Source organism: Bubalus kerabau, chromosome 13, assembly GCF_029407905.1.
Source record: "Bubalus kerabau isolate K-KA32 ecotype Philippines breed swamp buffalo chromosome 13, PCC_UOA_SB_1v2, whole genome shotgun sequence".
In the NCBI taxonomy this organism is placed as follows: domain Eukaryota; kingdom Metazoa; phylum Chordata; class Mammalia; order Artiodactyla; family Bovidae; genus Bubalus; species Bubalus kerabau.
This window is the reverse complement of record NC_073636.1, coordinates 58,362,610-58,383,677: the sequence shown is the minus strand read 5'-3', so window position 1 is coordinate 58,383,677 and position 21,068 is coordinate 58,362,610.

The following is a 21,068-nucleotide window of genomic DNA, read 5'->3' as shown; positions in this document are numbered from 1 at the left end:
ATAAAGTACTGTAGACTGACCCGGCAATGAAAGGAAGTCAAAACTTATATTTACCAGTTAAGAACAAAACTAAAGCACAAACTGGAAAACAAAACTAAAGTAAGATGCCAAGTAGGGAAAAACTAACAAATATGTAAAGAGGAAAGGAAAGAAAGAAAGAATAGATATGCAAAGTTAAATAGAGGCAGATGATGAAAATTTATATACATTAAAGATTAACTATAAGGGGAAAAGAATGATAGGAAAAGCAAGCAAAGGAATACATGTAGAAAAAATATAATAGGTTTAAAAAAAATAAAATTATAAAAAAGAGAAAAGAAGAAAAAAAAATGGAAGAAGAAAGAAAAAAGGGAAAAAAAGGAAAACTCCACAAAACCGCAAAAGCCCAATGTAGAGGCAGATGTTTATAACAACAGTGAAAAGTGTGACTGAATGTACACATATACATATACACCCATAAGCAAAATCAAAACAGTACAACAAAAATAAAGTACAATAGATTGACCCAGTGAAAAAAGGAAACCAAAAATTATATCTACCAGAACAAAACTAACTAAAGCACAAACTGAAAAACAAAACTAAAGCAAGGTGCCAATTGGGGGATAAAGCAATGAAAATAAAACTAACAATTACGTTAAGAGCAAAGGGAAGAGAGAAAAGAAAGAAAGAATAGATGTACCAAGTTAAATAGAGGTAGATAAAGAAGATTTATAACCATTAAAGATTAACTGCAAGGGCAAAAAGGCAGTAAGAAAAGCAAACAAAGGAATAAATGTAGAAAAAATAATAATAGATTTAAAAAATTAAAATTAAAAAAAAAGAGAACAGAAAAAAATAAAAGAAAACTCCACAGAACTGCAAACACCCAACATAGAAGCAGAGGCTTATAACAACAATAAAAAATGTGACTGAGAGGAAAAAAAAGCTCAAAAGCTTAATTAGATTTCATAGAGCCAATAAAATCGACCACTACAACAGGGGTCGGGGGGAGGTAATAAAAAGAAAAAAAAATCCAAAAGAATCTACAGAACAAGTCAAAGCATAAGAATAATAAATGTTTTTCTTGAGTCACTTCTGTCAGAGTCCTTTCCCTTGCTGGGAGTCACAGTCCACCTCACCTCCCTAGGGTGCCCTCCAACACTGTGCTGATCTCTGGACCTGCTGTGGGGGCAGTTCAGATTCTAATCTGGTTCTAATCAGATTCTAATCTTGAATTCTTGTATGTTCTTGCCTTCAATGTCCACAGTTATCAGAACTAGTGCGTTTTATTTGGTGGGAGCTCTCAATAACCTTTTGTATATTCCAAAGACAGAGTCTGCCTAGTTGATCGTGTGGATTTAATCTGTAGCCTGTACAGATGGTGGGAAGGTTTTTGGTGTTCTTCCTTAGCCACACTGTCCCTGGATTTCAATTTATTCTTATTTATTCTTATTATTCTTATTTCCACCTCTGCATGTGGGTCACCCACTGGGGTTTGCTCCCGAGGCTGCCCTGGAGGACTTAGGTTTGCCCCTGTGAGGGCCAGGTGTGGAGGTGGTTCAGCTGCTTGGGTCGCAGGGGTTCTGGCTGCACCAGGTACTCAGGGGAGTTGGTGGCTAGGGCAGCAGGAAATACAGTGCTCTGATGGAACTCCAGTTGAGCTATTTCAAATCCTGAAAGATGATTCTGTGAAAGTGTTGCACTCAATATGCCAGCAAATTTGGAAAACTCAGCAGTGGTCACAGGACTGGAAAAGGTCAGTTTTCATTCCAATCCCCAAGAAAGGCAATGCCAAAGAATGTTCAAACTACCACACAATTGCACTCATCTCACATGCTAGTAAACTAATGCTCAAAATTCTCCAAGCCAGGCTTCAGCAATACATGAACGGTGAACTTTCAGATGTTCAAGCTGGTTTTAGAAAAGGCAGAGGAACCAGAGATCAAATTGCCAACATCCGCTGGATCCTGGAAAAAGCAAGAGAGTTCCAGAAAAACTTCTATTTCTGCTTTATTGACTATGCCAAAGCCTTTGACTGTGTGGATCACAATGAACTGTGGAAAATTCTGAAAGAGATGGGAATACCAGACCACCTGACCTGCCTCTTGAGAAACCTATGTGTAGGTCAGGAAGCAACAGTTAGAACTGGACATGGAACAACAGACTGGTTCCAAATAGGAGAAGGAGTACATCAAGGCTGTATATTGTCACCCTGCTTATTTAACTTCTATGCAGAGTACATCATGAGAAACACTGGGCTGGAAGAAGCACAAGCTGGAATCAAGATTGCTGGGAGAAATATCAATAACCTCAGATATGCAGATGACACCACCCTTATGGCAGAAAGTGAAGAGGAACTCAAAAGCCTCTTGATGAAAGTGAAAGTGGAGAGTGAAAAAGTTGGCTTAAAGCTCAACATTCAGAAAACGAAGATCATGGCATCTGGTCCCATCACTTCATGGGAAATAGATGGGGAAACAATGGAAACAGTGTCAGACTTTATTTTTCTGGGCTCCAAAATCACTGCAGGTAGTGATTGCAGCCATGAAATTAAAAGACACTTACTCCTTGGAACGAAAGTTATGACCAACCTAGATAGCATATTCAAAAGCAGAGACATTACTGTGCCAACAAAGGTCCATCTAGTCAAGGCTATGGTTTTTCCTGTGGTCATGTATGGATGTAAGAGTTGGACTGTGAAGAAAGCTGAGCGCTGAAGAATTGATGCTTTTGAACTGTGGTGTTGGAGAAGACTCTTGAGAGTCCCTTGGACTGCGAGCAGATCCAACCAGTCCATTCTGAAGGAGATCAGCCCTGGGATTTCTTTGGAAGGAATGATGCTAAAGCTGAAACTCCAATACTTTGGCCACCTCATGCGAAGAGTTGACTCATTGGAAAAGACTCTGATGCTGGGAGGGATTGGGGGCAGGAGGAGAAGGGGACGACAGAGGATGAGATGGCTGGATGGCATCACTGAGTCGATGGACGTGAGTCTGAGTGAACTCCGGGAGTTGGTGATGGACAGGGAGGCCTGGCGTGCTGCGATTCATGGGGTCGCAAAGAGTTGGACACGACTGAGCAACTGAACTGATACTGCTACTGAAAGGGTATGGCAACCAGTATTGGCCAATATGCTCCAATATTCTTGCCTGGAGAACCCCCTCCCTGACAGAGCCTGGCAGGCCACAGACCACAGGGTTGCAAAGAGTCAGACACAACCAAAGCAACCCTGCGCACGTGGACACAAGACTTTTTTTGCCTGTGGCAGCTCTGCCCCAGTGAGAGTTGATCGTGAAGGTGACCCAGCTTCTTGGCCTGCGGGGACCCTGAGGGCACCGTGTGCATGGACACGGACTGCCTCCCACTGCAGGAGTTATGGCCCTATCAGAGTCTTTTTTTGAGCCTCTTGTAGCTGGCGATCAGAAGGCCTCTTTGGCCAGTCTTTCTCTGCAGCTCCCTGCATTCAGGCACTTAGAGGGCTCCCTTGCCTGGGGTCCTCTGTTTTTTGGCAAGTCAGGTACATAGAGCGAACTCCCTGGGTGGGGTCCTACTCTGTAGATCTGCAGGTCAGGCACTTAAAGGAGCACCCTGGGTGAGGTCCTACTCTATAGTTCAGTGCGTCAGGAGTTTGATGAGCCAGCCTCTCTATTGTTCAGCTGCCGATGCTGGTGTGTTGGGAGAGAGAGGCTGTGGTGATGACCGCACCCACTACGCATGACTCAGCAGTATCGCCTTGCTTCCATGGCTTCCTGGCTTTCCTCCACAGGCATTGCCCACCACAATCTCCTCCCTCCCATCACCTCGATCCATCTCTCCACAATCAACAGCAGGCCTTGCCCTGGGCTTGCTCCACCATCCCTAAACTCCAGCTCCCAGCCTTTGCGCCTTCCAGAGTACCTGTGTCCCTGTCTGGGGTATGTATGGCTGCGGCAAGGACTGTCTGATTCTCATTCCATTTAGGCTGCCACAGATCAGATGTTTCACTCTTAGCCTTAAATGTTTCTCCTCTGACTCAGACAATTGCCCTGATGTGGAGATCAGACTCCTGCTTCAGTTTCCCTACCCGCCAAGGGCAGGTCCATTCCTACTAACACTCCTGTTTTCCCCCTAGTTTCTTCATCCTACTGAGTTTTGCATGGTTCTATATATTATTGTCCCAGAGAAGGCAATGGCACCCCACTCCAGTACTCTTGCTTGGAAAATCCCATGGACGGAGGAGCCTGGTGGGCTGCAGTCCATGGGGTCGCTGAGGGTCGGACGCGACTGAGCAACTTCCCTTTCACTTTTCACTTTCATGCGTTGGAAAAGGAAATGGCAACCCACTCCAGTGTTCTTGCCTAGAGAATCCCAGGGATGGGGGAGCCTGGTGGGCTGCCGTCTCTGGGGTCGCACAGAGTCGGACACGATTGAAATGACTTAGCAGCATATATTATCGTCCACTGGTCAGGTACTCGTGTCCACTCTCAGCTGGTATTCTGCATGCACTTCTGTGTCTGAAGGTGTATTCCTGATGTATCTGTGGAGAGAGATGTACTCCACGCCCATCTACTCCTCCACCATCTTGTTCTCCCTTCCTTTTACTTTATTGAGATGCATGTGCCAAACTATTCACCCATTTTAAGTGTATATTTCAGTACTTTTTAGTATTTTACAGTTGATGCCCAATCAGTCAATGTCAAAACATTTTTGTCACCTCAAAAAGAAACCCGTCACTATTAGCTACCATACCCCTATCCCAACCTCCATACCCAGGCCTAAACAACCACAAGCCTGCTTTTTGTCTTTATAGATTTCTCTGCTCTGGGTCTCCATGTATGTGGAATCATATTATTTGTCTTCTGTAATGTTTTCAAGGGTTGTCCAAATCATATCATGTGTCAGGACTTTATTCCTATTCACAGGAGGATAATGAATGTTCCATTATTTGGATGAACCACATTTTGTTTACCCATTATTCAGTTGATAAAAATTTGGGTTGTTTTCAGCTATTGTGGATAGTACTGCTATAGACATCTGTGTACAAGTTTCTGTGTAGACATATGTTTTCGTTTCTCTTGAGGATATCTAGGACTGGAACTGCTGGGTCACATGGTAACCCTCTGTTTAATCATCTGAGAAACTGCTATACTGTTTTCCAAAACATCTGATCCTTTTTAAATTCCCACCAGGCGCATATGATGGTTCTGACTTATCCACATCCTTGCCAACACTTATTAGACTTTTTGTTTTGAGCCACCCTACTGACTGTAGCGTGGTATCTCATTGCACTTTTGATTTACCTTTTTCCATTCTGAAGGAGATCAGCCCTGGGATTTCTTTGGAGGGAATGATGCTGAAGCTGAAACTGCAGTACTTTGGCCACCTCATGCGAAGGGCTGACTCATTGGAAAAGACCCTGATGCTGGGAGGGATTGGGGGTAGGAGGAGAAGGGGACGACAGAGGATGAGATGGCTGGATGGCATCACTGACTCGATGGACATGAGTCTCAGTGAACTCTGGGAGTTGGTGATGGACAGGGAGGCCTGGGGTGCTGCAATTCATGGGGTCGCAAAGAGTCAGACACGACTGAGCGACTGGACTGAACTGAACTGAACTGATGACTAATAATGCTAAGTATCTTTTCATGAGATTATTGCCCATTTGTATACCTTCCTTGGAGAAATAACCTTTGCCCATTTTAAAAACTGGGTTACTTCTCTTTGTGTTTAAGTTGTCAGTGTTCTTTATGTATTCTGGATACAAATCCCTTATTCAATTTGCAAGTATTTTCTCTGTGTTGTCTTTTCCACTTTCTTGATGGTGCCTTTGAGGCAAAGAAATTTTTAGTTTTGTAAAAGTCCAATTTATCTATTTTTTCCAATTATTGCACATACTGTCATATCTAAGAATCTTTTTGCCAAGTCAAGGTCATGGAGACTTGCTCCTATGTGTTCTTCTAAGAGTTCTATAGTTTCAGTTCTTATATTTAGACCTTTGATCCATTTAAAATTACTTTCTGTATATGATGTGAGGTAGGGATCCAATGTCATTTTTTGGCAGGTGGATGTCTGGTAGTCCCAGCACCATTTGTCAAAAATACTGTTCTTTTTCCATCGGATAATTTTGGCACTCCTGTCAAGTGATGGGGATCTTTCTTTCTTTCTTTCTTAACTTTAAATCAGCTTCCCAGGTGACTCAGCAGTAAAGAATCCACCTATCAAGCAGGAGATGTGGTTCCATCCTTGGGTTGGGAACTCCCCTGAGGAAGGAAATGGCAACCCATTCTTGCCTGGGAAATCCTATGAACAGAGGAGCCTGGTGAGCTATAGTCCATGGGGTAGCAAAAGAGTTGAATGTGACTTATCGACTAAACAACAAAAACAACACTTCAAAGCAGAGAGTTGTGAGGGACTTTTTCATATAACTGTAATTATTTTACACATTTACATATGTAACAGATTGTGGTAAGCAAAAGCAGTTTCCCCCCACCCCCAAGAGGATTTATCTTAAATCAAAATTTAAAACCTATGCTTCTGGCTATTAATACTTGGATATGAGTCTCCAGAGTCCCCCAAATGCCAACGAGAAGCTTTTGAAACATTCAAAGGGAGACAGGTAAAAAGATACTGAAAAACCACAGGCAGGGGTAACTTCCTACCCTTCTCTCTCTTGTTGAAGCTGCATCATATTTAACTGGATTGTTTCTAATTTTCTGCTTTTAGAAAAAATACTTCAGTGAGTGCTGCTGCTGCTAAGTCACTTCAGTCGTGTCCGACTCTGTGCGACCCCATAGACAGCAGCCCACCAGGCTCCCCCATCCCTGGGATTCTCCAGACAAGAACACTGGAGTGGGTTGCCATTTCCTTCTCCAGTGCATGAAAGTGAAAAGGAAAAGGGAAGTCACTCAGTTGTGTCCGACTCTTAGCGACCCCATGGACTGCAGCCTACCAGGCTCCTCTGTCCATGGGATTTTCCAGGCAAGAGTACTGGAGTGGGGTGCCATTGCCTACTTCAGTGAGTAATGGTATACAAATACCCATTAATATATGTGCAAGTATTTCTGTAAAATAAAATTTAAGAATTGGAATTGCTGATTCCAAAAGTACATTATGAATTTGTTATTCTTGTAAATATTGTCCTGTTATATTCAATAGAATATTGAATAGTGCCAAATGATAAACCCACCAGCAGTGTATGAGAGTGCATGTTTTTCCAAAGTTTAACCAACAGAATATCATTAAACTTTTGGCTTTTTGTACATCTGATGGGTAAAAGTGAGCAATTCAATATGGTTTTAATCTGTATTCCTTATAAGTGAGATTGTTTTTATTTAGTTGCTATGTTGTGTCTGACTCTTTTGCAACCCCTGTGGACTGTAGCCCGCCAGGCTCCTCTGTCCATGGGATTCTCCAGGCAAGAATACTGAAGTGGGTTGCCATTTCCTTCTCCAGGGGGTCTTCCAACCCGGGGATTGAACTTGAGTCTCCTGCACTGGAAGGCAGATTCTTTACCGCTGAGCCACCTGGGAAGCCTATGAGTGAGATTACATATCTTTTAAGACACAACTTATGTTTCCTTCATGGTGAATTATCCATTAATAGGCGATGGCACCCCACTCCAGTACTCTTGCCTGGAAAATCCCATGGACGGAGCCTGGTGGGCTGCAGTCCATTTGGGTCACGAAGAGTCGGACACGACTGAGCTACTTCACTTTCACTTTTCACTTTCCTACATTGGAGAAGGAAATGGCAACCCACTCCAGTGTGCTTGCCTGGAGAATCCCAGGGATGGGGGAGCCTGGTGGGCTGCCGTCCATGGGGTCGCACAGAGTCGGACACGACTGAAGCAACTTAGCAGCAGCAGCAGCAGCATGCTTTACTCATTTTTATTGCTTTTTTTTTCTTATATGTCAAAACATGCTTTATATTTTAGGGATATTAGGTCTTTTTTTTTAACCTAGGTCTTTGTCAGTTCTATTCTATATAGGGAGAGATCATATGAGGGTACGCATGAATAGCAAGAGGTGAGAACTGGTCACCTGGTGATGGGTGACGATGTTTGTATTTTCATTTTCTTAGCAGCCTTGGGAATTTGATTCTCTCTTCTGAGCCTTGGTTTCCCTATCTGAAAATGGGGACAATATTTTCCACTTTTGAAAACATGTTTGCAAGCGCTCTGTGCACCTGTCAGAGCTGTACCCTGCCTTAACCCTACTCTCCTTCAGCTGCTTGAACTCCAGCTTCTCCCAGGCCCCAGGGCATCCATTCCCTCAATCAGTTATCTGCTGAAAACCCACCTAACACTAGTCCATGAGCCTGAAGCTGTTCCAGATTAGTGCTAGTGACCCAGCAGGGCACAAAATCAAGGTCCAATCCCCATGGAGCTCCTCCTGAGAGATGGACAGTAAGCCGACACTACAAGGAAATGTGGACTTACCAGCATAGCATCCATGACCCACAGGGCACCAACAATGCCACAGGTCCTGTGTTCTATGCTCCTACAATGACCCTAGAATGAACAGTTGTCAGCTCCATTTCATAGATTTGAGAAAGGTTCAGAAAGCTTATGCAACTCACCCAAAGTCATAGTCAGAGGGTTCAAACCCAGTGCCATTCAGCTCTTAGTATTTGGGGAAGAAAGTCAACCCCTAAACTCCCAAAGCATCTTCAAGGGTGTTTGGGATGGAGTGAGGTGCATGCTGGACCAAAAGGGAAAAGAGGAAGTCTCACAAGTTAAAACATTGCTCAAGAGAAGCTCCTTGGCACCCCTCACCTGCTCCCAACGTCAAACACAGATTGGTCCCAGCACAGCCACTGACCCCTTGGCACCTGATCAAAGATAAGCCAGGTTTCATAAGCAGTTACATTCCATGTAACATAAGACAGCGGAGGAGATGCTTAATTAGACTCTTGCTAAACCTTGGGTTTCTAGGAGATGAAACAGCCAGAGGGCTGGTGGGTGTTGTGTGCGTGTATATTTTCTCCTTCCCTGAACCAGGCTCAATCTCCGCGGCTGGAAGAAAAACAGAGCCGGCTGCTGCTCTGAGCCATGCAAAGGCATCTGGGCTGATCTCTTGCTCCCCTACCTGGCCTCTCTACCACTCTCCTTCTCTGCCTGGCCATCTGGTCACTGGGGGTGGGAATCTGTCTCAGGGGTGCAAGAGTGGGCCATTTCCTGTTCGGGAGGTGCCAGGTGTTCAAGTCTGAGCCCAGATGGCCCCGACTGCCAGGAAGGCCTGCCTGAGCTCCACTGGGGGTCCGGCCATCCACTGGGCCTCTTTCACCAGCCCCTCTCAGAGATGTCTCCACCAGCATTCACTCTCTGAGCCTCGCTCTCCCAAGTCATGCATGCTGGTGGTGACCCTGGTGGTGCGCCTAGGAGCGGGGCCTCTCCTGTGTTACACATGCTGGAGCCATGGTCTTGAACCAAAGTTGGCACACCCCTGTGGACTCCATACAGACCTGCCCACTGGGAGAGGCTTTATTCCTTAGGTACCTGTATCACCCAGGGAAAGGGTTCCTAGGATAAATGCAGGACACCCAGTTAAATCTGAATTTCATATGACCAGCAAGTAATCTCGCAGTGTATGTCCCATGACACATTTGGGACATACTCATGCTAAACAGCTATTCGTTGTTTATCTGAAATTCAAATGTAACTGGGTGTCCTGCATTTAATTTGCTGAATCCCTACTTGGGCAGAGTGTCAGTTGCTCAGAGATTCGGGGTCAGTGGTGTGGGGTGAGGCCCAGGAATCTGCATTTTGGTCTTCTTTACTGGACACCTCAGTGCACAGGGTCCTTCATCCACACTTGGAAAAACATGTAGTGTCTCCTGTGGGGCAGGGTTAGGGGCTGAGAATGAATGGCCTTCCCCCTTACCTCCTCTGTTAAGGCAGCAAGCCCCCAAACCCTCACTGCACCCCCGGGCTGGGTTGAGGCCCTTGGAGTGGGCAGCTTCGAGGGGCAGCTCCATGTCCTAGCTTAGAGCCCTGAAGTGTGGAGTCCCGTGGTCCTGAGTTCAAACCCCAGCTCCTCTACTCATTGTGTGACTTTAAGCAAGTCACTTAACCTCTCTGGCCTCCAGTGTCTTATAGAGAGATGAGCACTCCACAAGTTGTCAGGAGGACGAATTGAGATCACACGTGGCAAGTGCTGAGCACAGCACTCAAATGTAACAATGACTAATAATTAATGCATGTGTGAGGGCTAAGTCACTCAGTCAAGTCTGACTCTATGCGACCCCATGGACTGTAGCCTGCCAGGCTCCTCTGTCCATGGAATTTTCCAGGCAAGAATGCTGGACTGGGTTGCCATTTCTAATGGAAGATAGTAATAATAACAATCCTTGCTAATACGTATCGAGTGCTGCCTCCTTGCCTGGCATGGTCACAGGTGCTCAGAGACTCTGTCCCCACCAGGTTCGCTACAGGCACAGGGCATGGGGTTGTGCCATGACGGCCCGAACAGCTAGCTATACACAGCATCCCTGGAGGTCAGCTCTGTGTCAGTCCCGCCTGAAGTAGGCCATGGCCCAGTGAGTGAGTGCCATGATGGTTGCCATGGGAACGGCCCTGAGGCCACACACTTCACCAAGGCATGAAATGCTCAGGACTTAGTGGCTGTTGGATACAGGAACAGTGCTGCTCCCGAGAGTTCGAGTGTAAAGGAGACAGTGAAGCCTCAGCTCCATGGAGCAACAACAGGGGACTCCACAGTACAAAATCAATCCAAGAAAATGCCAGTAAGGGTTTGAGATGGGCCCTGGGAGCCACAGGGATTTGACTGGTGGCTGGTGGGGCACAACAATACCCGGCTTATTGGGGAGAGCAGCTGGCCTCTGTCTTGAAGGAGAAGGGAGGCACCTGTGTCAGCACTGGGGAGTGTAAGACAGACCCAGTGTGGGGCTTGCTAGGAGAGTGGGTCAGCCGGCCTCCACTGGTGGGCTTGTAAAGGATTGAGGAGATGTGGGTATCCCAAACCTAATGTGGAAACAGCCCCTCAGGGTCCGGGAAGCCCTTGCCCACTCCATGGACCCATGGATAGGGAGGGAGGTGGGTGCCGACATCCGTCTGTCCTGGGCAGGAGTCCTAGCTTCTGCACAGAGCAGTGGAGACCCTCAGCATGGTGTGGGTCCTCTTGTTCTCACTTTACTCCTGTGATGAATGGGGCTCTTAGAATCCACCTCACAGGGTGGCTGTGGGGCTTGTAATGCAAATCGAATCTGGTGGAGACCTTGGTCTCCTGCAGGGGGCTGGCCAAGGAGGGGACAGTTGACGTCATCCCTCATCTGAGGCCACATGGTTTTCCTCCAGCCACCTCCAGTCCATTCTTGTTGATGACCTGGGAGGATTCAGAAGCAAGTCGTGGCCCCCTTCCTCCTCTTAGTATACACCTCCCTGCCTCAGGGCCCTTGCACATGCTGTCTACTCTGCTCAGGACGCCCTTCTCACCCCTGAGCTCACTGACCTCGCCTGGCCCCTTGTTGGTGGCATCCAGCACCCACTCTTCATTGAACTTGCTGAAGCTGTGGCTGTACTCTCCTGCTGAGCAATTACGGAAACCCCCTGCCTGCTGGCCCCCAAGTTCACAGAAGACAGGGGCCATGCTTGCTTTCATTGCTCACCATGTGGCTCCAGCAGCCCCCGGGGCATAAGGAGAGTGAGAGGGGTCGGGGTGGAAAGATGGAGGGCCGAGACTCCCAGGCTGAGCCCCACATGTTGCCTCTGCCCTCTTTCTCCTGATCCTTTCAGACACACCTGAGAGCATCCAAGTCAGAGAGAGGAAGCCAGGGAGGCAATTTGTTGCATGGGGCTTGCTGGTTTGTGGTGAATGTTCTCTGTGGCTTTTTGGAGGCTGGCTGGTGCCAGAATAGACACACTCCTCATCTCCTGCCTCCCCCCTGCCCTGGCAGCAATGGAGCTCGCTGGCCTGCGGACGAGCCGGGGCCCCACTCTGGTGTCCCTTGGCCCCTGGTGGGCAATGTTCAGGCTGCACAGCACTCAGCATGTTCCCACCGACCAAAAGCTCCAGGCTTGCTAGAACAGGCTCCCCACACAAGCTGGACTCACAGGGGCCCAGGGCAGGAGTCTGCTCAGTGGCAGGAAAAAGGGGGAGTCCTCGTCACTGCCTGCATCTCTGCCACAACCTGCTCCAGACTCTGGTCCCAGGCCAAGAGCACAAGAGCCCATCAGCAGGAAACAGGAGGGAAAGCCCAGGGCACTGGTACTCCCAGGTCCACAGCAAGGGTTTGCATGCTCATTTCACATTAAAATAAATGCAGGACTTCCCTGGCAGTCCAGTGGTTAAGACAGGGTAGGGAGTTGGATCTTCAGTCAGGGAGCTAAGCTCCCACATGCCTCATGGCCAAAAAACCAAAAGTTAAAACGTAAGAAACATTGTAACAAATTCAATAAAGACCTTAAAGATGGTCCACATCAAAATAAATGATTAAGAAAATAATAAATACTCGTGAGTAGATGGAGGGCTGGAGGGAAGGAGGCAGGGCGTGGAGCGGGGTGAGTACCAGGCCCAAGTTCCATGCCAAACCTAACCCTACATTTTACTTCTCCCTCCCTTCACTCTAGTCCCTTCTGAGATTCCAGGTATCAAAGTAAAAATGCGGCCACATACCAACAACAATCCTCTCTCCTATCAGTGGATTCGGAATCTCAGATGCAGGAGGATGGGGGAGGGGCTCCTGGGGAACACAGAAAAGGGGGTGGGGTCAGAGGACAAGGACTTGGCCGCATTTGGCCAATGCTGTCCGAGAGGTGCTAAGTCGCAGGCCATGATTTCCGGTGGGTTCTGTAGTGAGTCAAATGGTTCATCAGACTCTTCTGAGGCTGATGGATTGTGTCCTGGGCATTTCCATCTTCTGTGTGGTGTTTCTCTGACTCCTGTGTCCCATTTAGCTTTTGGGGGGCCCATCTGACTCCCCAGATTCCTTCACAGCCACTAGCACAAGCCATGGAGATTCGACCCAAGGATCCCAATCTGGCCACAGTCACAGTTGTCCCTTCAAATGGATAAGCAGGTATGGAGGGGGTTACACATCAGTCTCTTGTAAGCTGGATTGCTGTGAATCCATCCCAAAAGACTGGTAAAATTTGAGGCATCTGTGTGGTGTTGGAGAAGACTTCTGAGAGTCCCTTGGACTGCAAGGAGATCCAACCAGTCCATTCTGAAGGAGATCAGCCCTGGGTGTTCTTTGGAAGGAATGATGCTAAAGCTGAAACTCCAGTACTTTGGCCACCTCATGCGAAGAGTTGACTCATTGGAAAAGACTATGATGCTGGGAGGGATTGGGGGCAGGAGGAAAAGGGGATGACAGAGGATGAGATGGCTGGATGGCATCACCAACTCAATGGACGTGAGTTTGAGTGAACTCCGGGAGTTGGTGATGGACAGGGAGGCCTGGGGTGCTGCAATTCATGGGGTCGCAAAGAATCGGACACGACTGAGCGACTGAACTGAACTGAACTGAGAGCTTAATTTCTGTGCTTGTAAAGGTCTGGTCTTCCTTAGGGGGTCTCTCTTTTGGGGGCCAAACCCTCACCCCTTATGACTTTAAGGACAAAGCTCTGAGCTTTATTTCAAAGAGAATTCCACATTTATCTTTGTAAATGACATTGCGTCATGCTAATAGTTTGCTAAGCACTTTCATATGTGATTCTGCAATGTTCTGCTGGGTGCCCTGGAGGCATTTTTGTATATAAAGTACATCGTACTTTAAATTACTATAGCTACTGTCTCAGATAGTTGATACTATTAGGTGGAATCATAGGAAATTACCAATATTTGACTTTTTTATCCATATAAAATGGTTCAAGCAATAATAGCTAATATTTGCAGAGCTCTGATCACAGAGGCCACACCTCCCAATGGCATTACCCAGCATAACTGGGCACATTTCAGAGAGGTTAAGGTCTCCTTAGAGGTCACACAGCGGTAGCTCCAAGAATTAGCACTGAGCCCCTGGGGGCTCTAAGGAGGTCCCAGGTAGTGCTGGGTGCTGTACCACCTGTCCATTTCTGTCTGTGGCCCTGCTGTTCCCCCGGCCAAGCCACCGTCATCTCCTATCTATTGTATCTGGACAGTCTCAGGTGGTCTTGGCGTCCCTGGCTGCATACTCATTCTGCAGGCTGGCAAGGTTCCCCCTCCTCACCTGACTCACGTGCAATGGCCCTGGGACACAAGTATGCAGGACGTGTTCAAGGAATGACGAGGCACCAGGGCAGCGGGAGCAAGGAGCGGGGCCTGACCTACTAAGGCACACAGCCTCTGGCACAGAGGACACCCTTGACAACTGCTGGGAGGACGTCCCAGCCAGGGTCCAGGCAGGGTTTGGCATGATCCCCTGTCTGTCCGTCTGTTCATTCCTCTTTCTGCTCAGTGGCCCTCTAAGCTTCCACCTAAGTCCCTTGCGCCTCAAGGCTGAGCAGGCCACCTGGTGCTTCCTACCCTTCTTCTCCTCCCCTGGCTCTAGCTGAGGGACGCCAGGCCACACCTGGCCTCTGGACCCCCGTGCGAGCCTCAGGCTGTGGGGTTGCTGCTGCGGGCCCAGCTTCCTGTCTAGGAGGCCCTGGGTGCACAGTGCCCCATTGTTCTGCAGCTCTGAGGCGCTTCCTCGGGACATGGAGGCCCGGCCGGAGGTGCCAGCTATTTTGGGTGCCGGGTGAAGGCCTAGATTTGCTTACTGCAAGTGTTTTCTCAGGAGGAAGGTCAGTGGGCTGAGCCTGGGGGGTTCATCAGTCCCCTGGGCCTGTTTCCCACAGTGTCCCCGACTTCCTCCCAGGAGAAGGGAGGGCGGGCGGCAGGGTGACAGCCAGGCCAGGGCCTCGGGGGATGGTGCTTCCTGCCCTCAGAGGCCACTGCTGGCAGCCTCTGCTGTTCCAGGATGCACCTGTCACCTCTGGGGCATCTCTGCAATTCCAGGGACCACCCCCCAACCCCCCCCCACCCCCCGCCACTGCAGACCCATGAGTATCCAGAAACCGCAGGTGGACAGGACAGAGCATGGTAGTGGGGCTCCTGGTACCCCATGTTCAGCCCCTGAAATCATGGTCAAGTGCTCCTTTGAAAGCCTGCACTCCAGGTCAGAGGTCAGGGACTACAGAGATTGGGCCCCCCGACCCCCACCCCCACCCACAGGAAGAGGCGAGTGTAAACACTCACGCATTTGGCTTTCAGGAGGTCATGGGGCCAAATCAGAAGATTCAGCTGTGTGTTTGCAGTCTTGTAAACGACTCCATTATTGTCATCGGCACAGGCCAACTCTGACCCTGGCTCCCCTGAGTGACCAGGGACAGGGTCTTGAACCTCAGAACCTCAGGCTCCTCACAAAATAGTCATACCTGCTATACAGATGTCCTGAGGAATCCATGAGTTCAAGGCCATACTCACATTCTCCAAGAGTGGTGTCCCTCCCCACCTCGTATTTATGGGAGGTGGATCAAAAAGGTACTCACTTCATGTTCAAAGCACAGATCCGTAAAGAGATGCACAGTTTATTTGGGGTATGAAAATTTCACAGGAAGGGGTGATTGGGAAAAATGGTCTAAAAAGACTCCCTATGGGGACAATGATGAACAATGCTTACAACGTGCCAACGTGGAAAATGACGGGGGTGGGGGGTGGGGGGTTTGGCGGGAGTGGGTGGGAGTTAGTCTCTGAAACATAGTACGTGCTCAGTAAATTGGGGCTGCTTTGCAATGACTATTACTGGCAGCAGATGTCAGAGAGGAGTCATTGGGAGCTCTGCCACTTTCCAGCTATGTGACCTTGGACAAGTTGCTTGACTTCCCTGGGTCACCAGGGAAGCCCTTCTTCAGAGCCTGGTACATGGTAATTGACAAATAAATGTAAGCTATTATTTATTATTAAATTATTGATATGATTATTACAAGCATGAATTATTAATATGATTATTATAAGCATGGGACTTAGGGACCAATGATTCTAAATGGGGAGAACCATAAGAGATGGTGAGGTTCTCAGTTAGCCCCTGAAGAGCTTGTTGTTTCTACTAGGCACCTGGTTCCAGCCTCAATTACCAGGGTTCGTGCTTGGCACTGAGGAGGTGCTGGTTGGCAGTGGAAGGAGGAGAGCAGTAGTAACCCAGCAGCCCACTCTGATGCCAATAAGGTGAAGCTCTTTGCTCCCTAATGCACATTGCTGGTGCCCACACGTATCCAGGGAACAGCTGTGTCTGCCTCGGAGCAAGGGGTCCTGGGTGCATAAACCAGCTGTCCCATGCAGCAGCCAGGGGCCACTGTCCCCAGCCCTCTAGCCACTGCCCACCCACTGCTGGGTGAAGACTTAGGATACCAGGAAAGTCTCATGAGGCCCTGCATGGTCCAGCCCTGCCTCTCTCTCCCACCTCTTCCTCCACCCTCCTCCTGAGTGGATCCCACCTGCTGCTCATGAACAGGCCAAGCCCGTGCTGCCTCAGGGCCTTTGCATGTGCTGTCCCACTGCCTGGAACTCTCTTCCCATGTCCATATCCCTCTCAATCTCCGAGTCACAGCTCCAGAGAAACTGACCTTCCTAGACCACCCAATCTGAAGTGGGCTCCCCATACTGCCCACCTCTGGTCTTCCTTGAATTCATTTGTTATTGCTTTAAGCATGAACAACAATTCTGTTTACTTGTGTACCTGTTTCTTGTTCTTCTTGAGTGAGAGGACAAGTTCTGCGGGATAGGGGCTTTATCATCTCCTCCAGCACCTGCTCTAGAGCTGGCAAGGATCGGGACCTGCTTAGTGTGGGCAAGAGGCCAACCCAGGTCAGTCACCACCGTGGTCATTAACTCCAGTTGTAACCCCATTTTATGGATGTGAACCCTGAGGATAGGTAATCTTTGTGTGTGTGTGTGGAAAGCTTCCAGAATTTCCACCCAGCACCCAGGGAATTCCCTGGTGGCTCAGACTGCAAGAATCTGCCTGCAATGGAGGAGACCCAGGTTTGATCCCTGGGTTGGAAAGATCCCCTGGAGGAGGGAATGGCAACCCACTCCAATATTCTTGCCTGAAGAATCAATCCCCATGGTCAGAAGAGCCTGGTGGGCTACAGTTCATGGGGTCACAAAGAGTCAGACATAACTGAATGACTAACTTTGACTTTTCACTTTACCTAGGGAGAGAGGGCTAGAAGGGAGGCCTTGGAGGCCACATGCACGGGGTTCAGGCCCCAGCTTTTCTGTTTCTCTTAGAGGAGCATTTTCCTAAAATTTTCCTATTGCCTCTGGATATGTGAGCAGAGCCATGGAGGAACCCAGAATTCAATTAGCCGGAAGATTCTGACAGACAGGACAGGTGGTGCTAATCAAAGCTGATGCTCAGACAGGCCTGCAAGGGCCTGGGGCTTTGTGAGCTCAGAGCACCTGCGTGGAAACTTCCTTCTTTCTGGCTCCAGACAAACAGGGCCCTTGGAAGGAGGGCGACCAGCCAGCACCCTGCCCTGCTGGGGAGCTGTCAGTGGGTGGGGGGTGGGACCACCCCTGGGTCCTGCTAGCCCATTGGTGGGGCTGCCAAAGAAGGAAAGTGGTGCCCCACTGGTGCTTCTTGGCCCTGTCTCTGTCCAATGTGGGGATGATGAGTTAGGCAGTTTAAACTTCCCTGAGCCTCAGTTTCGCCACTGTGAAGGCCACAGGCCCAGGAGCCATGCTCTGGCCTACCCTGGTCTCACCCCAAGAGCGGGTGCTCTCTCAGGGTCTGCAAGCCATAGGCTGGGCTATTCCTAGGGTAAGGGTCCTCCCTCTGAGCCCACCTAGAGTCACCTGCCTGCCCTGCCCTCCTGGGAGTGCTCTGACTGACCTCTCACAGCCCACCACTCTGCACGGCCTCTCCACCTCCTTCTCCCAGGCTAGCACAGTGGCCACATGGACCCAGGCCCTGGCACTGAGCTGTAGGCATGTCCACAAGCCGTAGCCCCTTCAGCCTCCTAGGGGCCCCAGAAACCAGATTCTGTTCTTGTTCTCACTCACAGATGTGGAAGCAGAGATCCAGCAAGGTTAGGAGGTGCTCACAAGGTCTCAGCAGAGCAGGGGTACAGACCCACATTGGACCCCAGAATCTTTGCTCTTTAACCCTGGACTCCTCTGTCCATGGGATTTCCCAGGCAAGGATACTGGAGTGGGTAGGTAGCCATTTCCTTCTCTAGGAGATCTTCCCAACCCAGGGATCAAACCTGGATCTCCTGCATTGCAGGCAGATTCTTTACCATCTGAGCTGCCAAGGAAGCCTGGATTTCATACTACTTGGTTTCAAACACCTGGGTGTCTGGAAAAGAGCCCTCCTTCAGTCCCTCCCTCCGTCCCTCTTTCCTCCTATCTTCACTAGTCCCACCCCACTCCTGTGGTCCGTCCACCCCTGCTCCCATGAGTCCTTCATCCCTCCTTCCTCCTCAGTTAGTCAACTCACACTTCTGGCAGCTGCACCCGCCAGGCTGTGAGCTCAAAGGAGGCAGAGGATCTCAGTGCAGCCCGTGCCCCTACCTGGGTGAAGCCTGCCCCACATAACCCTCCACCTGTGACCCCGACAGTGGGCAGAGGAAAACACCCCTCGGGGACTGGGGTATTGCTCAGCAGCAAGAGCCCCACGGGTCTAGGTCTGATTTGCTCTGGCATCTATGAATAGACTTGCAAAGATGTCCTGCACTGGGCTTTCTCAGGAGGGCATCTTGCCTTCTTCAAGCCATTGCGTCATGTGGGTAATGCCCATTCTTTCCATGTGGCCATCTGCCAAGATCAATGTTTGTGCTGTTTTAAAAACTTATATCACTGTGGGAATCTATGTGGACAGAAACCTTTGCTTTGTTTCTTTTAAGAGGAGTGGGAGGGAAGCAGAGGTGGAAAGGTTTTCTGTTTTTTTTTTTTTTTTTTCCACTTTCCCTTTATTACTTTAACACGAGACACTGAATGACTCTGGCTTCCCAAAGCTCCAAATATAGGAAAATGATAGTTGCTAAGTCATGTCTGACTCTGCGACCCCATGGACTGTAGCCCGCCAGGCTCCTCTGTCCTTGGGATTCTCTAGGGAAGAATACTGGAGTGGGTTGCCATGCCCTACTCCAGGGGATCTTCCCGACCCAAGGATTGAACCCAGGTCTCCTGCTATTGCAGGCGGATTCTTTACCGTAGAAGCCACCAGGGAAGTCCCAAATATATGAAGTTGTATTAATTATGTTCAGGACCTTCTTTCCCCTTCCTACCCTTTGAGGAGCATGCAGTCACTGGTCAGTTCCTAGAAAAAAACTAAAATGAAAAGGAAAAAGGAAGAGAGGGACAGAGGGGATGGCAGGTGGGAGCTTCCTGGAGTGGAGAGGAAAGTCTGAAATGCACAGTTGGGAAAGAGAAGACAAAGCCGTCCATGTCTGAGCCGTCTGCCCTGCAGAAGGGCGAGAGGGCTGATTTTAATTGAAGGGGACAAAATTAAATCAGGCCCAGGTATGTAGGAGCCTGGCAGGCCTGTCCCCTGGTGCCAGGGCCACCACCGTCACCTCATGCCAATTATGTGGCTGTGTAACTGACATCAGGATCCCCTGTGCAGGCGGGGATGCACGGCTGCCAGCAGCCCATAGCCCGAGACACTGGGAACTTGTTCTTCTGCAAATGCCCTGATGAGGTGGGTGAGGTGGGATCCCAAGGCCCGCCTGGTTCTCCTGCATCATGATAACTGGAGGCTGTACCAAGGCCCCTGGGCTTGTTAGGCAATAGCAGCAGAGGATGAGCCCCGCGGCTCGAGGTCCCAACCACCCAGGCCTTGTTGGTCTCTCCTCCAGGGAGGAATCCTTGGTTGACACTCTCTGGGCCTCTTTGTACCTACCCTGGCTGGCATAAGAAGAAACTGTCCTCTGTACCTCCTGAAGTCTGCAATTTTGTCTCTTCATTTGCCACATGAGGCTGATGGCAGCCTCTGCCTTGTGAAGCCCCTCTGGTCCTGGGTCCCTGTCCCTTAATGCCAGTGTGAGTTGCCCAGGATTGGGCCCCTGTGTATCCCCATGTTGGTTTTGAAATGGGAGACACAGATACCCCACTCCCACCTGGCGGTTGGTGTGCACACCTGGTCCACGTGTTACCTGTCACTGGGTGTCCTTTGGGCGCTGGGCAAAGCTGCTTTGCACAACATTTCTCACTGGGACTCACAACAGCCCATCCTCATTTCATGGATGAGGAAACGGAGGTTCACAGTGGTCCCAGGACTCACTCAGCGTCTCACAGCTAATGTTCCCAGAGCGCCCCTCCCACCACCGTCCCCAGCCCCATGCCGATGCTGGGGTGTCTCCCTGGCAGTCATGGACATGGTACACGTCTCCCCTCCTTGGGTGCCCCTGTCTGCAGGATGCAGGCAGTTCCTACGCCCCACAGGCCAGACGTCACCAGGGCTGGGCTGGGTTCGAGCGACGTGCTTGCTGGAAGTCCAGGAAACAGTAATCAGGAGCTGTCCGCACGCCTTTCCTCTGTTTTATGCTTTTCCTGTGACAAAGATCAGCAAGGCAAAGTGGGCCCTGGGGCCCAACCACGACGCCGTCTCCGAGGAACTGGACTGAAATCATCTCTCTGACCCCCAGAAGCAGGAAGCTGAGCAGGCAGATGGCCCCACTGAGGAGGCAACATGGTCGTGCCATGAACTCCAAGCTCAGAGAGAAAGTGGCCGAGGCAAGACAGGAACCCACGTCCATTATTTTTTTAACAGCTTTACGGGGATATAATTCATAGTTGTACATCGTTCACTCATGTACAGTGTAAAACTCCATGGCTTTTGGTGTGTTTACAGAGTTATGGAACCATCACCACAAGCTGAATTTTAGAACACTTCATCACACCCAAAAGCCCACATCCACTGACAGGCAACCCCCTCCAGCCCAAAGCAAACACAAACCAGCCTCTGTCTCTACCCACTGACCATTCTGCCCATTTTATACAGATGGAATCACACAATATGTGGGTCCTTTCACTTAGCATCATGCTTTCAAGGTTCACCCAAAACATACCACGTACCAAAACTTCATTTCCTATTGTGCCTGACCCCTATATTAGAAATACATCACATTTTCTTTATCAGTTCATCAGTTGAAGGGTGTTTGGGTTGTTTCCACATTTTGGCTCTTG